Genomic DNA, 20,768 nt, shown 5'->3' with positions numbered 1-20,768 from the left:
GGAAGGGAAGGGGAGGGGAGGCGCGGCGAGGCGAGGCGAGGCGAGGCGAGGCAGCAAATGGGAGGAGAGGACTTTGTACAGTCACAGAGAGGGGTATGTAGGACAGTCCCAGTGCTCACCAGCATTTGCCCAGGAACCTTGAGTTATACCTTGAGGATTACCAATTGCCAGGGATGGTTCATCTGCACCATCTCGTGTGTCAGAACGGTCTCTCCGCACTGTAAGTGCCTGACAAACAAGAGGTCTTTGTGCAGGGCACTGAGCCTCTCCTGCTGGAAACGCCACCGTTTTGACATCAAGGTGAATTATGAAAGCACTCATCCTGAGGTGACCTCCCTGCCTGTGCTCAGCTTCATTACCAGTCTTCATTGGTAGAGGAAGAGGAAACTTGGAAATTCATTTGTAAAATGCCCACAGGTTGTTGACTGATCCGTTCAAAGTGATGTTTTGATCAATCAGTCCAATGATTAGGACAGGAATATGTGAGCAGGTACTCAAAGGGTTAAATTTCCTGAGATTCCTGTGCTTGGCAGGCAGCTTGGCTAAAAGTGAGTTCCCTCTCCAGAGTTTTCCCAAGCTTTTACGGCCCACAGGACAAAAAAGGAGTGAGTGGAGTGGAGGGAGTGATGCAGGCTGAGCAGGGTGGAATAAAGAGGTGGAGGCTGGGAGGCTGCTGCTGAATCACGCCCACCATCTTCTTCCAGATGTCAAGAGACTTCAGGGGTGAGGACTCGGAAACGCGGCATGACTAACCCCCGGTGTTGGAAAGCCAGGAGCTACCACCCAGGCAGCACGGGCTGACCTGAGGGTTTCGAGTCTGGAGCTGAGTGATTGCTCGATTCCCGAAAAGGAAGCTCCCGCACAGATGCCAAGAGCCCCAAGGACTCTGGTGGCACATCGTGTGGAAACAGCAACGAAACAAAGGGGACAGGGATTAAAACCGAGCAAGCCAGAGATTCCCAGTGTCTGAATCACAAGTTTAACATCCAGGTCTGTGTTATTATTTTGTAAATCGCATGCAGCCAGCCTTGGCCCAGATGATGTTCCTCCTCCCAGTCCCATTTGTACACTGGGGGTGAGAGGCTCAGAGAGCAGGGCTCTCCTGTTTCCTCCTCTCATCCCATTCCTACAGCCTCTGGACTGTGTGAGGAGGCCAGGTGGTGGACCCAAGGTTGTGGTGGGGTGGTGGATGGAGCCGAGCCAGGGTGAGTCCAGGAAAGGCAAAGGCACAGGCATGGGGCCATCGTGGGGTGAGAAGGCATGCTGGACGATGGCTCTGGAGATAAATACGAGAGCCAGCCCTGCGCTTTTGACACTTCTTGATTCTAGAGAGAGGCAGGGAAAAAAGCTTTAGGAAAGTCTCTCTCCTGTACCAGGTTTTCTCCTATTGCTTCTCCTGGGGTGGGACATGATCCTGTCCTGCGCTAAGATCATCTACACAGATTGAAGAGGAAAGGATGGCCAGGATAGCTTTTAAACTGACCAGAGAAAAAACTGGTGGAGTTCAGTAAATGCCTTCTAATTTTTGTCCTTTAGAAAAATGGATCCAAGGGATGTAAAGAGGAGATTTTCAAATGCCATGAGTTTCAGCCTAACTTTGGTCTCACTGAAGTTAGCAGAAATTTTGCTCCTGATTAACAATTGGATTGTTCGTTCCAATCCAACAATTGGAACAGAACGAAGTTGGGGCTGAGCAAACCCCGCCTTTACAGAGCAGTATTGTTCCTTCCCTCCAGAGCTGAGCAGAGGCATGTTTCCAATAATCAGCAAGAAAGCCTACATTTTATGTTAGCTAAAGGGGGGGAAGTGTTAGAAACCTCATAGAAACCCTGGGATGTAGCACCAAAACAGGAGGCTGCGCTGAGTGAGGGATGAGAAGATAAACTGGGCGAAGGCAGTGTTCACACAGACTCTGACAAAGAAAGATGGAAGGACAGAAAGAGGGAGCAGGAAGGCTTGGGGAGCAAAAGGACGGACTTTGCTCTTACCCGAGCTGAAACAAATCCTGGTGAAGTCTGTGATAACTGAGTGTATCTCCCCAGGAGCAAATCTGGGGAGGATGGGAACACTTGCCTTTTCTTTTGTTTGTCACAGGGGAATGAATTTATACACCTGTCAGGTGTTGTAGCTGGGCCACATGGATCTGGGTGCAGCAAATAACTGCTCTGTCCCAAAAGGGGAAAAAAAAAACAACCAAGAAGTGCCCATTACCAAACCAAAAGGATGACATTAGTAAGACCAAATTGTATAAACCCTAAAAAAATAATGATACTTTCTGACTTAACGTCTATTACTATAAGGCTCCCACAGCCATGCTACTTTAGATCGTTACTCCAATACTAACACTGAACAGTAATTAAAAGAAATAAAATCCAGAGAAGAAAATGCATTACTTGCCTCTTTCTTTTATATTTGTAGTGGTGAATAGACCTCTAGTGGCAACAGTAAAAATATCCTATCAAGTATAAATAAGTTCTTGGGTAAGAAAATACGCTGTAGATAAAAACGGCTGAACAAAGGTGAAAGTGAGGAACAGGTACCTTGAGCAATCAAACATAAGATTTTTGCTTGTGAATAGCAATGTCATAATTATCTCTGTGTGCTATTAGTTGTCCAATGGTCTTTGCTGGTTTTGTGGGAGCAAATAATAGTGTTAGTTGTGAAAAACAGTGGAAAGTTTCCTCCTAATAGCTGTAATTCATTTTGTGCCTCTTATGATTTTTTTTGTACAATTACATTGAGATTATCTTTTGTTCTTGAAGCTGAAATTTATACTTTTGAAATATGAAAGAGTCTGAAACAGTGCAGAAGATCAGTAAAGATTCAATCCATATTCATAGCAGTGGGACAGCATTGCAGAGTTGCCCAGCTGAAAGATTTTGCATGCTTTACAAACCCAGATGAATGAATTGGGGAAAGGTTAAGATAGAAATCTAGGTAAAAAGGCTTTCACCTCCAACTACTTCTTCTTGCCTATCATTGCAGTAACATGTGAGTTTCTCATTAGGAACAGCATTGGCCCATGAATTCATCTCATTTATGGCACTTTGAAGATAGGCAGTTTATGTGTCCTTTCCAAAAGAAAATCAGAAATTTAAAATCCTAAGTCCTATTCATTTTCAAATAAGGCATTAGGTTCCCAAGAGGTTAAGTTAGCTTTGAAAATGACAGTGAAGCACCTGAGATTTTCTGTTTAAACCTTCAACCATCGAAAGTGCCCATTTTGCAACTAAAGAAGAAACAACACAAGTATTAGAAGAGCACTGTTAGAGCAAGGGCATGTGTGGACTAGGAAGGGGAGGCAGAATGAAAAGCAAATGCAAAGGAAAGATGGAGAAAGATAACCTAACAGAAATGTAAATACAACTATACATATGTATACACGTACTCTAAATAAAGTGTCCATTTGTGCCAATTTGGCTATATTCCAAGGGATATTGTCTATCACTAATATGAATCACAGACCTCTGTTTTGCTTAAAAACAGCATTTTAGGGTCGGATTACAAACTGCCTCACACATAGTCCCAAACAAAAGCTCACGCACAGGGCTTTCTGACCCGTAGTAGGCTGGTGTCTTCATAAGTGACTTTAACTGGTCTCCCCACCCTGCTTGGTAATGGTACTGGTGCAGGGTGGAGTAGGGAGTACCCAGGTCCTCAGGGCTTTGCGGACAACAGTGCAGAGGGTTTGGGACCACTGCAGAGCCCTGATCACTGTTCTTCCAGCTTCTCCTCATCAAGGTCCCTGGCTGGGTGTCTGGCATCTTCTTCTGTTTGGCTACAAAATCTTTGAATGTCAGAGGTTTTATCTCTGGTATTGACCTCAAAAAAGATCCCTGCCTGAAATAAGGCTTCTTTGTGCTACCAAAGGAGCAAAAAGCAGCGACCGAATAACAGAAGAATATGCCTAGACTGTCTTCATCAGATTACTAATTGAGATGCTGTGAGGGGTCTTATTGCAGCACAAACAAGTCTTGAAGACACTGTAATGAGCTCCACTCTGCATAATACTGCTGTGCCTCCACGGCAGGATCTGGGTACCTCATGCCTTTCATTTTCCCTTCATTTTCATTGGGATGGGGTAGTGGCAATATTCCTTTTTTCAGATGGGGCACTACTGCGCCAAAGGACCAAACAGCCTCTTGTGAAACACCCACAGGTGGAGCAGAGAGCTGAGTTGAGGGGTTGGGTTTGTCCCCATGCACCAGTGCCACTCTCCTCCCCAACAAACACCCCAGCAGGAGCCAGGGAGGCATCAGCCACCTGCGGTGTAATCACCTCCACTTGCAGCAGGATTATGCAACCACCCACAGTTCCTTAAGCCAGTGAATGGCTACTTGGCAAAATATCTGCATGCTTGAATTGAACAGTCCTGCAATTCCTGAGTGAAGCTTTGGTGGTGGTGTCTCTGTCCATGCCCAGTAAAGTGCGTGAACTGGATCTCTTTTGGCATGGAAACGAGTGCTGAAATGGGGCAAGTATCTGGCTCTCTGAGTGCTATTAGTTCAGTTCATCTGGCTATAGACACAAGGAGTCAGTCTACACTTTCATTTTAGAGAGGCCAGGTTGTCTTTGCAGCTAGAAAGAGCTAGAAGTCTCTCTCCTTAGTTTTTTCCTCACAGGAGAATAAATCCAGACAGTGTAACCTTACCCTGTAAAATTTCCTTATCCTTTTTTTTTTTGTCTTTTCTGCTGGAAGTTAATATCACACTTGTCATCCTTGCTGGTGTCTTCTCCCAGGCAATATTCTGGTGGCAGAGCTAGCAGCACCGAACAGCACACACCCCAGCTCAGCTCCAGTGAGCGTTGCAATACGTGCAATGACAGGCTGCTCTTCTCTTCAGCACGGCTTTCCCTTTTCTGGCCCCTTTTCGCTACTCCCGTGGCACGAAGGGGTGGGAGTGGAGCATGGCTGCCCCGTTACTGACTCCTGAGGGACAGCAAGGTCTCTCAGCAGGCGCAGGACTGCCTGTGTGCCAAGCCCCATGTCTCCCTCCTCCTTGTCAGGGGGCGAGTCAGGGAGGAGGGGTCTGCACTCATGGGTAGCTGGAGTTGGCTGCGGCTCTGCTGGCGCGTGACCCCTTTGGGTCTCCATCCACCTTTGCTTCTCTGTCCAGCTGGGGCAGCTCGCAATGCCCATCCGACCACGCGGCACGTGTGTCAGGACTGGCACTTAGCTTAACCCTTGTGCAGTTCTTCTTGAGTCTGGATACTTGTGCTTTATTGTTGGTCTCCAGCCTTGCTTTCCTGCTCAAGTTATCGCCACAACAATAGGTTTCCCTCCTCTCTCGTGCCGCATTTATTTGATTATCTGCTAGTGGATTACTGAAAGGGAAATAATAGTATATTCAGGTTTAACTTTAGATAAAAGTTTACTCTTTGACCTCTAAGGAGCTGCATCACATGCATAGCTATGCCAGCCAGAAAGCTGCCACACTCTGAAGGCTGCTGTTCATCTTATTTCTAACTGTATCACTATTGATTAATCAATAGAGTGAAGTAGCCCAGACGGTCCTTAAACCAAAAACATGGCCTTGTTGCGCTAGGCCCCATACGAAGTGCTCTCCTTCCCTGAGTGATCTCAAAGAAGAGGTGTGGATGAGTGCCTTACAGAGCTGGATTTCAGGCTGAGAGCACTTCACAGAGGCACACGGAGAATCGAGTTTGGAGCCCAAACCCTGGTGCCCTAGTACAGAGCTGGTGGCTGCAAGCCTCTCCTTTGACAAAATGAAGAGAATGGACCAGCTTGGTTGAAAGAGCAGAATGAGAACAAGCATTTTCCAACATCTTTCAGTAAGTTTCTTCATGAGAAGGACCCCTAGCAGAATAAATCTTTCAGGAGCTAATTCTCACCACTTTCACCCTGATGCAAACTGGGAATGCCATAATGCTGTGGGAGACAGTAGGGGCACACTGGGAGAGCCCAGCTCCAGGTGGTGATTAAACGATTCACGTCCATGAATATTTCCAAGACCTTCCTGGCATGCATTAGGTGACATGAAACTGCCGTCATAGTTGTCATCATCCAAACTCGGAAAAGACATCAAAGAGGAGGGGCTGAGTGGACAGCCCCCCTCGGCCCCAGAAAAAGCTTTTTCTGAGAAGGGGTGAGAAACACATCTGGGCAGGTCTGAGGAAACTCATACTGCTGCTGCTCTTGCTTTGCAGAGGGGATGGTTTTGACTAGTTTGAAGGATGTGGTGCAGATTGAATGCTCGTTTCTCGCCATCACAAAGTTATTATTAGCCAATGTGCTCTAGCTGGGTGGAGGTCATCTCTTACCCCATCACTGAAAATGCAAAACCTAGTCAACCAAAGCTTTTAGGTCTGCAGCACAGAGCAGCTTAAGATGTAACTCACTAGGAAGGAAATTTTTAGGAGGAGAAGAGGGAGATCAAGCAAAATGAAGCCTACTTTTGATCCACTACTGCCTAAACATTTTGATTTCTCATGTCAAAATGATGTCTGTTACCAAAACTCTTTCTGCTTATTTATTTGCTTTCAAAACTCAAGTCTCAGCTGAAAAGAAATGTTTTCATTCAAGCCTAAAGATTTGGTTGTCTCTAAATGAGTTTTTCCCACTAGTTTTTGTTTTATAAGGGAACAGTGAAACAAAAGATAGAGTTTTAAAAAATGTCACATGGCCAGTAAAACTAAAATAAGTGTGAAGACCTATTTTTCACAAAGTTCCAGACTTACCAAACTCTAATATAGATAAGATACTGCAAGTTTCAGCATCTCTTGTCCTCTCCCTATCTTTAACCACATAGCTTATTGGCATATGCTAAAATACACATGGAAGAGCTGCAGATTCAACAGTGTCAAAGTGATGTAGGAGGATAAGCCCCATTGAATATCAATGGGAGCTCTGAACATCAAAACCTTCTTCAGTGTTTTTAGAACTCGATTCAATTCTGCACCTACCTGTCTACATGTTATTTGTAAACCTTATGTGGCCCACTACACCTCAGAAATGTAGTTGTAACAAAATGAGAAAATAATCCCTCCTTTTCACTACATGTTGTCTGTCTTGCAATATATCTATTACGTACGTATATAGTGCATGTCAAACATCATTGCGGGATTGGTGGTGTCAGATACATCACCATACGTATCTCCAAAATCAGGTTTCTGAGACCTATTCAGGTTTCTAACTTCTTCAGAGATGTTATAAAGAAATAAGCAAACAGGTTACCAACCTCCTCACAGGAAACACTCTTTTTGGTTATTTGTTTACTAAACCCTCTATTTGTTAATAAGCTATTGAAGTCCATGTTTGCACTGTAATAATAATTAAAATATCACCAATGGGAATCTGGCCCTGTGTGAATGAATCCTTGTACGACAATTAATGTAGTAGTGAGGTTTGCTCCTAGAAACAATTAAGATATAATTGGATGAGTTGATCCAGAAAGCATATGATTTATTTATAAGGCAGCAGAGGGGGAAGAAGCAGCTACTTTCAACATGGCACAAATTAGAGCATGAGAATAGACTACATTATTGAACTCTAATTAATTGAACGGTTTAACGTCTATTTTTAATTTAGTTTTTATCACAGGGAGAAAATCGCCTAATCATATGATTTCATAGCCTCATTTTCACCTCCACAACTCCTTGTGTGGCCAGATGATGCCAGCCTCAAATAGATAACAAAGCAACCCTTCGTTTGTTGCATGCAACACTGCCACCACTACCTCCCTTATCCTTGTGGCTTCGTTTGCATGGGGTCAGCTTCTCCTACCACTGAAATAAGTTAATGCAAGGTAGAGCTCATCACATGGTGACAGGAGTATGGTTTGGCAGCACACAAGAGAGCTAGAGCTGTTGGACATAACTTAAAAGATGCCCTGGGGACGTCCAGCTGCTGGATTACCCACTAAGCCTTCCTCCTCTATGCCCAGACAAAAGTTGTCTCCAAAAAGATGACGGCTTCCCCGATAGCCTGGGGATCAACCTGCCTTTCTGGGAGAGACCCCAGGTCATCTCCTTTGCTGTGCCACAGGCATCCCTCCTGACCGAGAGCTGCATTCACTGATTACCTTCTGCACCGTCTGTTGACTGTAAAGTAAGATGACCATGTTAAGACTATTAGAAATCCAAAGTTAGGCTAAGATCTGTTTCATCTAGGTCCATTATGTGAACTTCTTATTTACAAAATAGAAGGCAAAGCAATTTCCCTCTTCCCAGCAGTTTCTGAGATTAAAAAATTGAAAGAAAGCTCACAATGTGCACAAACTCTACTATAATAGGGGCTGTAAAGACACAGGCAAGAAGAAGGTAGATAAGGTCTCCAAGATCTTTTAGATAATTTGCTTGAGGATTGCATATATCCTGAAAGGATGAGGAGGCCCAATGAAAACACCTGCAGATCCAGTGCTGGGAGGTGACTGACGTTGTGCAGAGACAGTATTAAAACATGGCTGTAGTGTGAAAAGTGCTGGTCTAAATGACCTCCTAGACTTCCTCCCACCTGTGCTTGGACCTCTTGAACTTAAGAACAGTCTTTTCTTTTGGGCTTGGTGGTTACCCAAAATAGGGCAACACCATTAATACTGTAAGACCACTCCCATTCTAGAACGAGCAATCAAACAACACCCCAAATCCCACAGTAAATAATGGTCTGAAAATTAAAGGTAGCATTCACTGGGAAGAACAAGATGAGCTCACAACACCTGGAAGAGTCTTTATGTTCATGATGGGCAGAAAATAACTGGATTCAAAGAATTCCGTCCTCTTTGATGTCTTCTCCCCAGCAAGAAAATGAACTGGTACCATGAGAAGTTAGGTTTACAGCACTGCTGTGGATCAGATCAGCTGAAGCCTGGTGGCCTCCACCCCAGTCAGTATGGAGGGTTTAGGTCAACAGTGCATAGGGCTGGAAACTACTGGAGGAGGCAAGCTACATTCACACTGTGCCTATTTTGGCTGACTGGTATCTCGTGATACCTGACTCGGTATCAGGAGAGCAACCAGAGGTGTGAACAGTAGTGCATTTTGCCATTGGGCACTTCAGGTACTGTTTACTGAATCTAAGGCAACTTTCCCATTGAAAATAGCACATACTGTCTCAGTCCTTAGTAGAGCCTAAAGAAGAATTTGGATTACTGCAAATGAAAGATTAGATAGAGCCTATTTGTCCTTCACATATTTTTAACTGCTTCTGTGTGCTGTACTGGGTACGATGTAAGGAGGTTATGAAGAGTTAGCTATGCTGGCACCAAGCACTTTTCCCAAGCAACAACATCAGTTACAACTTCAGTGCAGTTTTCCAGCCTGGGTTGTTTTAAAGGACAGAAATCTTGCCTACATGCTTTCCAAGGGTGGCTATTTACAAGCCCAGAGGAGACAAATTCCAACATACATAAAAAATGGGACTCGAAACACGTTTGGATGCCTGCAAGATACACTTAATTGAGTCAGTATCCCACTGGAAATCAGGGCTTAACTACTATTGCATCAGGAAAAAAAGCCACCTTTTTCTATAATGACATATATATTTCAGAGCTGAATCAACAATGCAATTTCAGACCGGCAGGGTAAACTAGATCATCTACAACTTGGTGCATTCTGTTAAAAAAGTGAGATACAACATAGGTACCACTGCTTAAAGAAGTTCTGAACTTGAGCAAACTAGTTCAAGTCCTGAAAAGGTTGGAGGTTTCTTATATAACAAAGCATCAGCTAAAAGAATCAGTAATAAATAGGTGTCTTAGGCCATATCTTTGGCTGGTAGAACATGCAGACACATCCATTATCACCTTTTCTCTTTTTATACGAGCCCTTCCACATCTGGCTGTTGCAATAAGAATGGATTCAAGAATCAAAGGAATTCATAGGAGCAGTGGGGAACATAAAGCCCTGTATTATGCGTATGAAATACTTGTGGTAACGGATAGTCTTGGGCAGTCTGTGTAATTATTGGTGAATATTATAGGAAGTTTTGGATCACTGTCAAGTAGTAAAAGAAAGTGAAGGAATGACACTTTTAAAGTTTTGTCCCTCTTCAATGCCGAGTGAGTCACTGTACTCTGGCAGTCTGTGAAAGCCACATTCCTGGTTATGTTGTGAGGAAAAGATTCCTAATGTCTTTAGCGAGTTTGGTGAGACCCGAAACCAGCATGAAACCTCAGCTATAAACCAGGTCCGCGTCTAAACTCTGCCTCCTTTCCTTACACAAATCTCTGTTCCTATGATGCATGTCTGAAATTGGCATTTTCCTGCATGAGGTAAAACCGAGACATCTTTGCGTGCTTCCTTTTAGGGAGAAGTTATTCAGTGAAACAGAGATTACCTTGGCATAATAAAAAGTCAATTTGCAACAATATTCAGATAAAGACTGTGTTCAACATTTTACTGTTCAATATTGTTATTGATTTGAAGGACTTGAAAGTATCTCCATCAGTTTGTAGATGGTAAGTGAGAGGGCCTGTGGGCTTTGAGAACTGGGCTGAGAATTCAAACTGATCTTGACAAAATAGAAAATTAATCTGGAAAAAGGATTAAAAAAGTAACTTAATTGTTTATATTAATTTAATTTATTTTTATATTTACTAATTTATAATATAAAATTTATTTATAATAATAGTGACTTAATTTTTGTTATATTAATTAATTTAATTTTATTAATTAAATTAATAAAAATAATAAAGAAAATCAGGCAGGAATAATCAACAGTACAAATACAGGATAAAAATACCTGGGGGTTATAGCTGCTCATGAACTAAATGTGTGCCAAGAGTGATACAGACAATATATGCCTGGGTACAGGAATACAGCTGTTACATCTAAGACATCTGAAGTCATCCCTCCACTTCTTCACACTGGTAAGGCTTTACGTGCATTTATTCATTTGGGCATTTTGGGGCATCAAGTTTCAAGAAAAATGAGAATCTATTGCAGTAAGTGCAGAGGAGAGTGACAGCGTGATTGAAAGGCTGGAAACCATGACCTGCAAAGGCAGACTGAAAGCGTTGGTGGTTGTTCAGCTCGGAGGAGAGCAAAGGGAGGTATGAGAGTCCTCAGCTATGTCCCAGGCTGCTTAAAAAAAATAATACAGAAAATCAGGCAGGAATAATCAACAGTACAAATACAGGATAAAAATACCTGGGGGTTATAGCTGCTCATGAACTAAATGTGTGCCAAGAGTGATACAGACAATATATGCCTGGGTACAGGAATACAGCTGTTACATCTAAGACATCTGAAGTCATCCCTCCACTTCTTCACACTGGTAAGGCTTTACGTGCATTTATTCATTTGGGCATTTTGGGGCATCAAGTTTCAAGAAAAATGAGAATCTATTGCAGTAAGTGCAGAGGAGAGTGACAGCGTGATTGAAAGGCTGGAAACCATGACCTGCAAAGGCAGACTGAAAGCGTTGGTGGTTGTTCAGCTCGGAGGAGAGCAAAGGGAGGTATGAGAGTCCTCAGCTATGTCCCAGGCTGCTCTGAGGAAGAATGGAATAGCTTGTTTTCCATGTCCATTGCAGACGGGACACAAAATTATGCTGTGAATTGCAGGAAAAGGTCTTTAGCTCCAGCTTCAGGAAACAAACATTCAAACAGCAGGAATAGGTGAGACCTAGAGCATATGTTTCACACCTCCACCTCTGGAGAGATCAAAGAAGAGATTGGACAAACATCCACCTTGGGCAAGGCTGAACCAGCCTTGAGGCACAGTGATGGAGTAGATACCTTTTCCAGGCCTGTATTTTGTGGTTTCCTGTTTACCAATTGACTTTCTAAAATCATGTCCTTCATCAGAAGATTATTTTACTCTTCGCTGTATGAATGGGTGGGTTACTGATGTTTAGATTCACTTCCTCCATTTTTCTCAGGCTCGTTTGTGGATTTCACATTGCAGACAACCTGAGTGCAGGCTTCTCTAGCCGTCTGATCACTGCGAGCGTGTCCCTTGTTTGGAGACTGACACAGTTGAAGCTGGTGGCCTCAAAGCACAAGAAACGCTCAGGATATGTAAGGTGGAGGTATCCCGAAGCCTCCAAGATCAATCACATGGTGACATTACTTCTGCTTAATGAGTTGCTTGGTGTCAGCCTAACCCACAGCAAAACCAAAAATGAGGGAAGAGATCTGCTGTGAGGAGTCTGAGCTGGCCAGCCTGACCTCTCTGCCAGAACAAGCTAAGTGTGCTCAGCCGTGAGCTATCACAGCTCAGCTGGTACACTGCATCTCCTCAAGCTATGGCTGGTCATGTGCTTGAGTCCCGACTATCCTCATGTTACTTACCTCCCTAACTCTATTTACTCATGAAGACCTTGAATACCCTGGGGCAGCCGCATTTGGAAAGATCACACCTCTCTCAACCCTTTGGTGCTGGACGTCTACATGGAGGCAGAGGTCTGAATTTCACTTATACTTGGTAGAGATTAATTTCTGATTAATGATCCTTTATTCCCCTCCCTAAATCCCCTCACGTAATTCAACTCCTACTCCCAGTTCTTGTGAGTCTTGTAACTGGGAGTGCCCAACTTGGAAATTATGGGTTTGCTTGCCAACTGCAGGGAAATCAGTGTGAAATCAACAGTTTGAAGCCCTGTGGATTGTGTTCCTGCAATGGATCATTTCCTCTGTGCTGGGTGTTCAGATGCGAGATCACACACGCTAATTTAGATAAGAAGGAACTTTGCAGTAGTGCCGTGTGATAAGAGGATCCAGAAACCAGTGCTGAGGGGACCAGAACAGAGTCAGAAGAAGGAAAGGGTAGGAGGAATTTCCTGTTGAACACACACATGCACACAGAGAAAAAACAAAACAGCAGCCAGAAACCCACAAAACATATGGCTTACCCCAAAAGCTGATATTCACTTTTACAATTCCTTAAGCAACAGGAGGGAGGGATGCATACATTGTATGGAAGGATGGCAAACCATCACCCTATCCAAAGTCTCTGCTGTTAACGGAAAGACACCTATCCACATCAGTAGTCGTGGTGTTTTTAAGGGCTTGATCCAATTTGTGGCAATTGTTGAATAGGAAAACTTCTGTTCCATCCATCAGTCTGGATGGATAAGAGCCCACATCCCTAGCTGTTGTCCAAAAGCAGTGTAGCTCATGATCGTCTGTACAGATATGCATCCCCAACACAAAGCTTAGCTGCCTGCCAGCAAAGTTCCCTCACTCTAATTTTGGACTAGAGATAGGAGAAACATTCCCAACAGTGTTGCTGTGGCACTTGGATCAAAATGAGTGTTATCAGTGGAAGGGGGAGGAGGAATCAAACAGCTTTTTTCCTAGCATCTCTTATTTCTCCTTATCTTTTTGTCTCACAGCCTGAAAAGTTGTAGCTAGAATATGTTTTGGGGGGGTGAGCGTTTAAGAAAAACATAAGCAGGGGGAAAAAAAATCCAAACCACTAGCCCAAAAAGCACAGCAAACTTTCTGCTTTGGGATTTTCTTCAGAAAAAAGAGTTTGTAGGAAACTACTTTTTTCAGTTTAGAAAAGCATCCAACAACCTCTTCTTTCCCTCCAAATACAGCATTTCTCATGGTCAGTTGTTGCCATGTTTAAAGCAACTTGATAAATACAGCAGCTATCAAGAACTACCCCAAAAGTGTTATTTCTTCTTAAGAATTTCAGAGCTTTGAAGTTCTTACACCGCATTTGATACTATCACTATTACTTCATTTCTCTGGCAATAGCACCTAGCAACCTCAATCATTTTGGCAGATGTTATGCAAACATATAGGTCCATTTACACTTTTCTGCATGTCAGCCACTGAGCTCTTCTTTTATTGTTGGGATTTATTTGCATAGCTGGTTAGTGTTACTACGCTACCTGCCTTTCAGACACCCGTGTCTCAGCCAGATCTCTCGGAGAGCTTCTCTAAGTATAAGCAAGCCAAAACTTGGTTGAAACTCTCTTCAAACTGTCCTACACCCTGAGACAGTTTTTTTCTTCCCTTTGGGCTGCCCCTTTTCAAAAATGGATGCACCAATGCAGATAGATCAGAAGAGCTCAATGCTTTCTAAGGGCTTGCTGGGCAGTGTGTCATTTATATTCCCCTCACTTCTAGAAACCCTTCTCAGGGCTTTGTTTGCTTTTCAACTGCTGCCAAACATTGTCCAGATGGTCTTAATGTCACATCACTGTAGGTCTTTTATTTTCTAGTCTGTGCTCTGTTTTGTCCTTCCTTCTAAGCTAATGTCTCTAGGACTATTTTTGGCCCCTTACTTCATTTCCTCTCCCTTCTGTACATCAAGCTGGGTGAGTCACACTCATCCGTCCAGGAAACCTCATCTATTACCACAATTGTTTTGGACTGAAAGGAGGAGAAGAGCAGTCATCTCCAGATGACATTGTGTTACCCCAAAGTGGCTTACCAACTAGTTACTCCACACACACACAAGGCTGCCCTAGGGTCTGTGACAGCACTGACTGCACCTCCGGGAAATGTGCTTTGGAGAGGCAGCATCTTGCCAGGACCCTGTGGTTATCACATGCTGCTGTATTTTTTAACAGTACCAAGAGATCCAATTCTCACCTATACACGCATGCAAAAGGTACCCATGTATGCCAACAGAAGACAGTATACAAAGGTCCAAGTGCAAATGTTCAGCTGAGATTGTTCCACATGCAGAGTAGGTAAAGAATGATGTACACAATGTTTGGATCTTAAATTCAGACAAGTGGACACTTTTGTCTAGCATTTTCCCTACCAACATGATCATTAGAAACCTTAATTTCCTTCCTTCTTCTTAGTTTCTCTCCTGTATTACAAGGAACTATCTAAGTATAACTCCATCATAATGATCCCTTTTCCATTCCTTTGGTCCCATTCCCATTCTCAGGGAAGAAAACTTTTATGTCTTCTACTACTTCCTTCCAAATTCTGAGATACTATTTTTCCAAGCCTATTGCTTTCATCATTGTCCTTAGCTTTGATGCTGTCCTCTCTGCTCGGTTTTAAAACCAAATCCTATCTAAATATCACATTCCTCCAGAACAGGCAGCTTGTTGTCTGGGATGCTACCATCAATATCAGCAAACATGAAGGCAGAGAAGTTATTTAAGCCTCAAGGAACAGCTAATCCCACTCTTCAGAGGAGACTTGTGGGTTTTGGAAACAAGGCTGTGCATGGTGGCAACCTAAAGTTGTAGACCCATTTGCAATCCTTAGTTTAACAACCCTGATTCATGAAGGGAGTGGGAAAAATTTCTGATTTAAAAAAAAAAAAAGTCTGTGTTCTGCCTCTCTGTTGAGGAAGGACAAGGTCAGGTAGGTGTCTCACCTGTTTGCTATCAGGCTCTGAGTAACCAGTGCCACACTCTACCCCCAGCCTCTAGTAACTGAAATGTCAGGTACAATGACTGGTACTCATCATCTGAACTTGTTCCTACTCCATAAATCCACGTATTGAGACAAAATGGCAGAAAGATGATGCAGCTCTTCATTCAATACAATCAATACAGTGTGAAACAATACTCAGCACCTCAAGCTGTAGATGCCTTGTCGTATTTCACCAGATGCCAGATGGGGTGAACTGGTGTATCTTGGTGGAATTCTAATGCTCTGCAACTTTAAACACTGTGAAGATGGGGCCCATTTATGTAACTGGGTCTGAACTTGTCATCCCCCTTGCTGTTAGCTGGCCTATTGAACTGTAACCAGTTGTGTGAGAGATGTCGGGTTTGCCGAATCACGGAGTTGGGTGCCCTTCAGAGATGTTCAAACCAGTGCCAACCAACCTCGCTCTGGCATCAGAATAACCACATCAGTGTCATACCCAATACATATTGGGTATGTAATTCAGCTCCCATACAATTAAGGGAGTTGAAAACACTTTGTAAATAGAAGAGTTGATTGACAGCGCCTCAGGAGTCCCCGTGTTGTGTCCAATTGCCATCAGACTTTGTAAGACACGGAGCCAAATTCTCACATTGCTTACCTACCGGTGTAGATAAAATCCCCTCTAACTCCAGATAAATTATTTTGGAGCCACATACTGCCATGCTAGACAGTTCCCAAGAGGAGAACCTGGTGTTTGCTCCCTCGCCCAGTTCCAGAATTACAAAACCAGCTCAGAAGCGCTGCAAAACTTTCAGTGGGGAAACAGCCGTTGTGTGCTTACCAACTTAAAACATCCAGTAAATACTTCTGCAGCCAGCAAGTTAACAAGGTAGCAGGATGCTGAGGATCGCAAGCCCTGCATACAGATTAATTTTGATAAGGAAGGAAGTTTTTTCCTTTCAATCAAAAAGAATGAAATCTACTTCACAGAAATCCCAGGCTGACCTGATTTTTCTGAAAGCACCTAGTTCCCATAAATCAAAGGCATCTGCAATCATTCAACACCTCTGTAAAATCAGGACAAATCTTGGGCTTTTCTTATTTCCAAGAATAATATAATACAGCAAATGCAAATCAAAAGATCCCTCCCAGCCTGCCTAGCAATCTCCTGAGAGCCATCCCATACAACCTAACACAATGCTGTCAGGCGACTGATGGGATCAAATAGCATCCAGGTTAAAACCAATGCAATCCAGAGAACAACGGTTTCAAACTCAGTGGGCTGGGAAGTGGAAGGTATGGTGTTCCTTTTTTTTTTGTACATACACAATGTAACTTTAGGTGTATTTTTCATGCTGAGAAAATTAGAGTGAAACTCGCAAAGGTCACGCAGCACCCTGCCTGCCCACCAAGATGAAGATCTGGGACCTAACAGGTCAGATCGAACAACAGCATTGGCCACAGGAGCTTATCCAAGCCATATTTAAAGCAGAGATACATTTTACAAAATTTAAATTAAAGGAAACGCAAAAACATATACTTTTTTTTTTTTATCTTTCCAGTCCCACCCCCATTTCTCACCAGGTTGTGAGTGGTGAGGGAGTACAGTGATACAGGCTTGGGACTGCAGAAACCAAAATACTTATCACTCCCTCTGTCTGTAACACTGCTTTCATTTCTAGAAAGCAGAGACAACGATCCTGACAACTTTGGTAAAATCCTTAAACTCTAGAAATTGTACTGTGTTGTACTGTTTGGCACCTGGAGCCTGGTTCAGGGTCCTGGATCCAACCATCCTGGATTCTGCGCCAAGGTTGCAGACAGCCCCTTCTGCAGAAAGCGTCAGTATCAGTGCAGGTATTCAACACAAGAAAGGCACATATAGATGGGGAAGAGTACAGAAACAACAAATCCATTGGTCAATGTAGGTCAGCCAGCGATCTCAGCACAACAGAAACTTAAGCACTGTGAAGGGCGTTTTAGAGGACTCCATGGCAAAAAAGTTTTAAGGAAAGATTTGGAGCGGAAGAGAGGTCAGCTTTGCAGGCAAGCACAGCAAGTGGGGAAGGTATGGGAGGAGGCATCAAGATGCCTGTTTAAAAGCCTCCCAAGCAGGAGTGTGGGCTGAATGGGATGTTCAGCAGAACCTGAAAGCCAGGGGAAGCAGCAGTCTTGTGTCTGATGCTGGGGAGAAAAAGCAGCTAATGAAAAGATGCAAAGACAGTTAAATAGCTAAAGAGTTGCTGCAGCAATGGTCTGGACAGAAATGAGTAAGGCAAGGTAGTGTTTGTTAAGGTCAGAGAAATGTTTTGGCAGTAATTAACATGCAAGAGTTTTATTGGCATGGGTGGGTAGAAAAGGCTGATTTTTGAGTTGTTATGCAGACTGAATAGGCAAAGTCAGTGCATGGCCTGAATACACAAGTCTGGTGAGAATCCCAAATCAAAAATTTTTATGAATGGTTTTGCCCACCCCTATTATTATTATTATTGTTGTTGTTGTTGTTGTTATTTCATCAGTTCTAATGGTTACATTTATTCTCCATCTGTCAGGCAGCTACTGCGGAGCAGGGATCCTCTGTCTATATACACAGATACTTTGGTGACCCAAGTAATTATAGAAGTACTTCATAGCTTTTTTCTTCCCTAGGAACCATGGAGATGACATCCCTGAGACGGCAGGATATGGGTTTGGTCTGTGACTGTGGATCATCCCTAAATTGTTTCCTGAGCTCCTGTCGCCACCCTGTAAAGATTAATGTACGTAGAACGGAAAGCAGAGTTTTCCTCTCAGACCCTTCACTTCTGTTGCTTACAAAGGAGGATGAACACATCCCACGTGGTCTCAGCACTTGAGGTAGAGCACACAAGCCTGGCAGGTGAGAAATAAGGAGCACATCATTGCATGTTGAGGTGTGGTGGATGGGGAGGTCACTAGCAAACTGAGCACACAACTCCACAGCGCACTTCTCCAGGCACTTCTAAGAACAGAGCCGTACTTCAACAGGGAGAGGCTGAGCCATGGTCAGGGACATCTCTTTGTCAAGAAGTACGCATTTCTTGTTTTCACACCAGCTAGAAGCAGAACACAATGCAAGTGCTACCATTGTCCTACCATGCGTTGAATCCTTTGTGTGAAGTAGCACTCAACCTCAGAAGGCAATACTCAGACACAGTTGAGTCTGTAATACTCATTCCACTTCACATACAGATGCTCAGTACTATTACGTGAGGCTCCTTAGCTTAGCAGAAACTTCAGCGGTACTCTATGCTTTTGAAATTATAGATGCAGCAAGCTCCTGAAAGATCTTCAGTTTTTTGCACTCCAGATACTAGGAGCAACGACTCGCAGACCTTCGCAGATTTATGAGCCACAATTCACTTCACTGCAATCACCATTAGAAACATTAAAGAGCTAGATCTAGCTACCTATTTATAGAACGACATCTGAGCACCTTCCAAATCTCTGAAAAAGCTCAAGGCTGATTGATTTTGTTACTGGAACCAAAGGATGGAGTTTCAAAGTACCTGAACCATACAAATCTGCACCCCTGCATACCTGACAGGGCAGCAAAGGGTAGCACGTGCCTCTGGCCAGATTCTTGGGGGGCACAAAGGAAGTAAATCCATCAAAGTCAATGGAGAGGTGCTGATTTATGCCAATGGAAGAGCCGATGCCTTGGGGGAACTGCACAAATGGTCACACATTCCAGTTCATCAGGAAATTTCTCTTGCGGAGACACTGCAAGATGCATGTGCGTGCCTGTGTGAAGCTAGCAAAGTCTTTATTTAAAAATTTTTTTTCTGCCATTGGGTGGGAATAGCTTTATCCAGGCTGCTTATGGACTGTATGCCAGCTATTCAAAGACTAGGTCTTCCCCCACCTTCTAGTTCCATGCTCTGGTGTCCCCATCTTTCCATGTTCATGACCCCTACTAAGCTTGTACTTGCTGGGCCCTCACCTTTCTCATTTTTCCCTGCCCAATGTATCTTCTTAATGTTGCATCCTGCACCACCTACATGCCACATCTCTGTCATGCAGCACTTGTCCTGGCAATGCCTCAGACACCACAGAACATGATGTCGAACAAAAACTTACTGCCACAGCTGCCCACATCAGAGGTCAGCAGCTCCATTGTCACTGCCGTAGGTTGGGAAATATAATTCAGGAGGTGTCCTTCCATTGCATTATTTTTTTCTCTTTTTGCAAAACCCTTTTAATAGTACTCAGGGGTTTATTGCATTTATTCGATCTTCCTGGAGAAAATTTGACAGAACTCATAATCTTCTTTTTCTGCACCAGCATGAAGCACTAGAGGAGGCAAGAGCTGACCAGTGTGGGTAAGGAAGGAGGTGCTGACAAAACTTCTGGGTTTTTTTGCAATATCTCCTTCACTGAGAGGAAGAGGCCACAGATCTGCTGTTGCGCAAGATAGGTGTCGTTGTAAGGGAGCATTACAGTTCTGGGCATCGTGTGATCCTCAGCCTTTCCTGAACTAAGGAAACCTCTGTGTAACAAGAAAGAATATTGAAAAAGAGCAAGTCGACTGATGGTTGAAAACTCTGTTTATTGCCCTTGGTTATATCTCTGGGAAGGCACAGAGAGAGGGAAAGACTCCAGTTTTCAGGCAGGAGCTAGTGGTAGGAGACAATAGGGAAAGGAGACAACTACTGTGGGATGCTTATATGTCTTAAGGCATTCTCCAGCTCCTTGACACATTGGTATTTTTCAGCAGGATAGTGTGAAGTGCATGAACTTCTTCAGGATCCACTGTTCGTGTGACTCCCTGGTATCTCTCCTGGGCTTCAGAAGGTGAGAAACCGAGCCTAGTGAGGTCATGGAAAAACACCAGAGAAATGTTGCCTGACATGCTCTGCCTTTCCTCAGCCTGTGCTGTTTCTGTAATCCTGACCTCATCCTTTTCTCTGGTGTCCAGCCTGGATCCAGAGATGGTAGCAGAAGCTTGTCATCTCAGTTGCCTGCCACTTTACCAAGCTTCAGAGAAGTTGTCCGTATAAAGGCATTGACTCCCTGCCTCCTCTGCTGCTGTGGCTGAGACGCCATCAACCTTTAAAGCCCCCTTCTCCCTGCGCCTCCACTCCAGGTCCACAGGGATGAGATAACACAGCTTTAATCCCTCCTGTTTGGCCTGCTCCCATTAGATACCCGTGCCCTCTGCACTACCTTTAATAGCAATTGGAGAACATGGATTCCTACTGCAGAGTATCCGTTTCGCTTTAATTAAGTCTCCAGTTGTTAAAGGGTATTAAGTGTCCCCTGCACCGAGACAGGCAGATTTGTGGGACTCGGTGAAACAGGAATGCGTAAAACCAAACAAGGCTGTTTGGTCAGGGATAGGCGAGAGTATTGCCACCGAGCAGGGGCTGAGAGGACCTGCTTAGATTAGACTGCCTGCTCCCCCAGCAGGGATGCTTTGCGCTGCAGGCTGCAGCACCTGCAGGGGGCTTCAGTGAGGGGAGGCACAGACTTTTGGGTCACGTTTATCGCAGGCAC

This window comes from Aptenodytes forsteri, unplaced genomic scaffold (assembly GCF_000699145.1).
Source record: "Aptenodytes forsteri isolate BGI_AS27 unplaced genomic scaffold, ASM69914v1 Scaffold412, whole genome shotgun sequence".
NCBI classification, from domain to species: Eukaryota; Metazoa; Chordata; class Aves; order Sphenisciformes; family Spheniscidae; genus Aptenodytes; species Aptenodytes forsteri.
The sequence above is the reverse complement of the archived record's forward strand: the minus strand, read 5'-3'. Positions refer to the sequence as shown.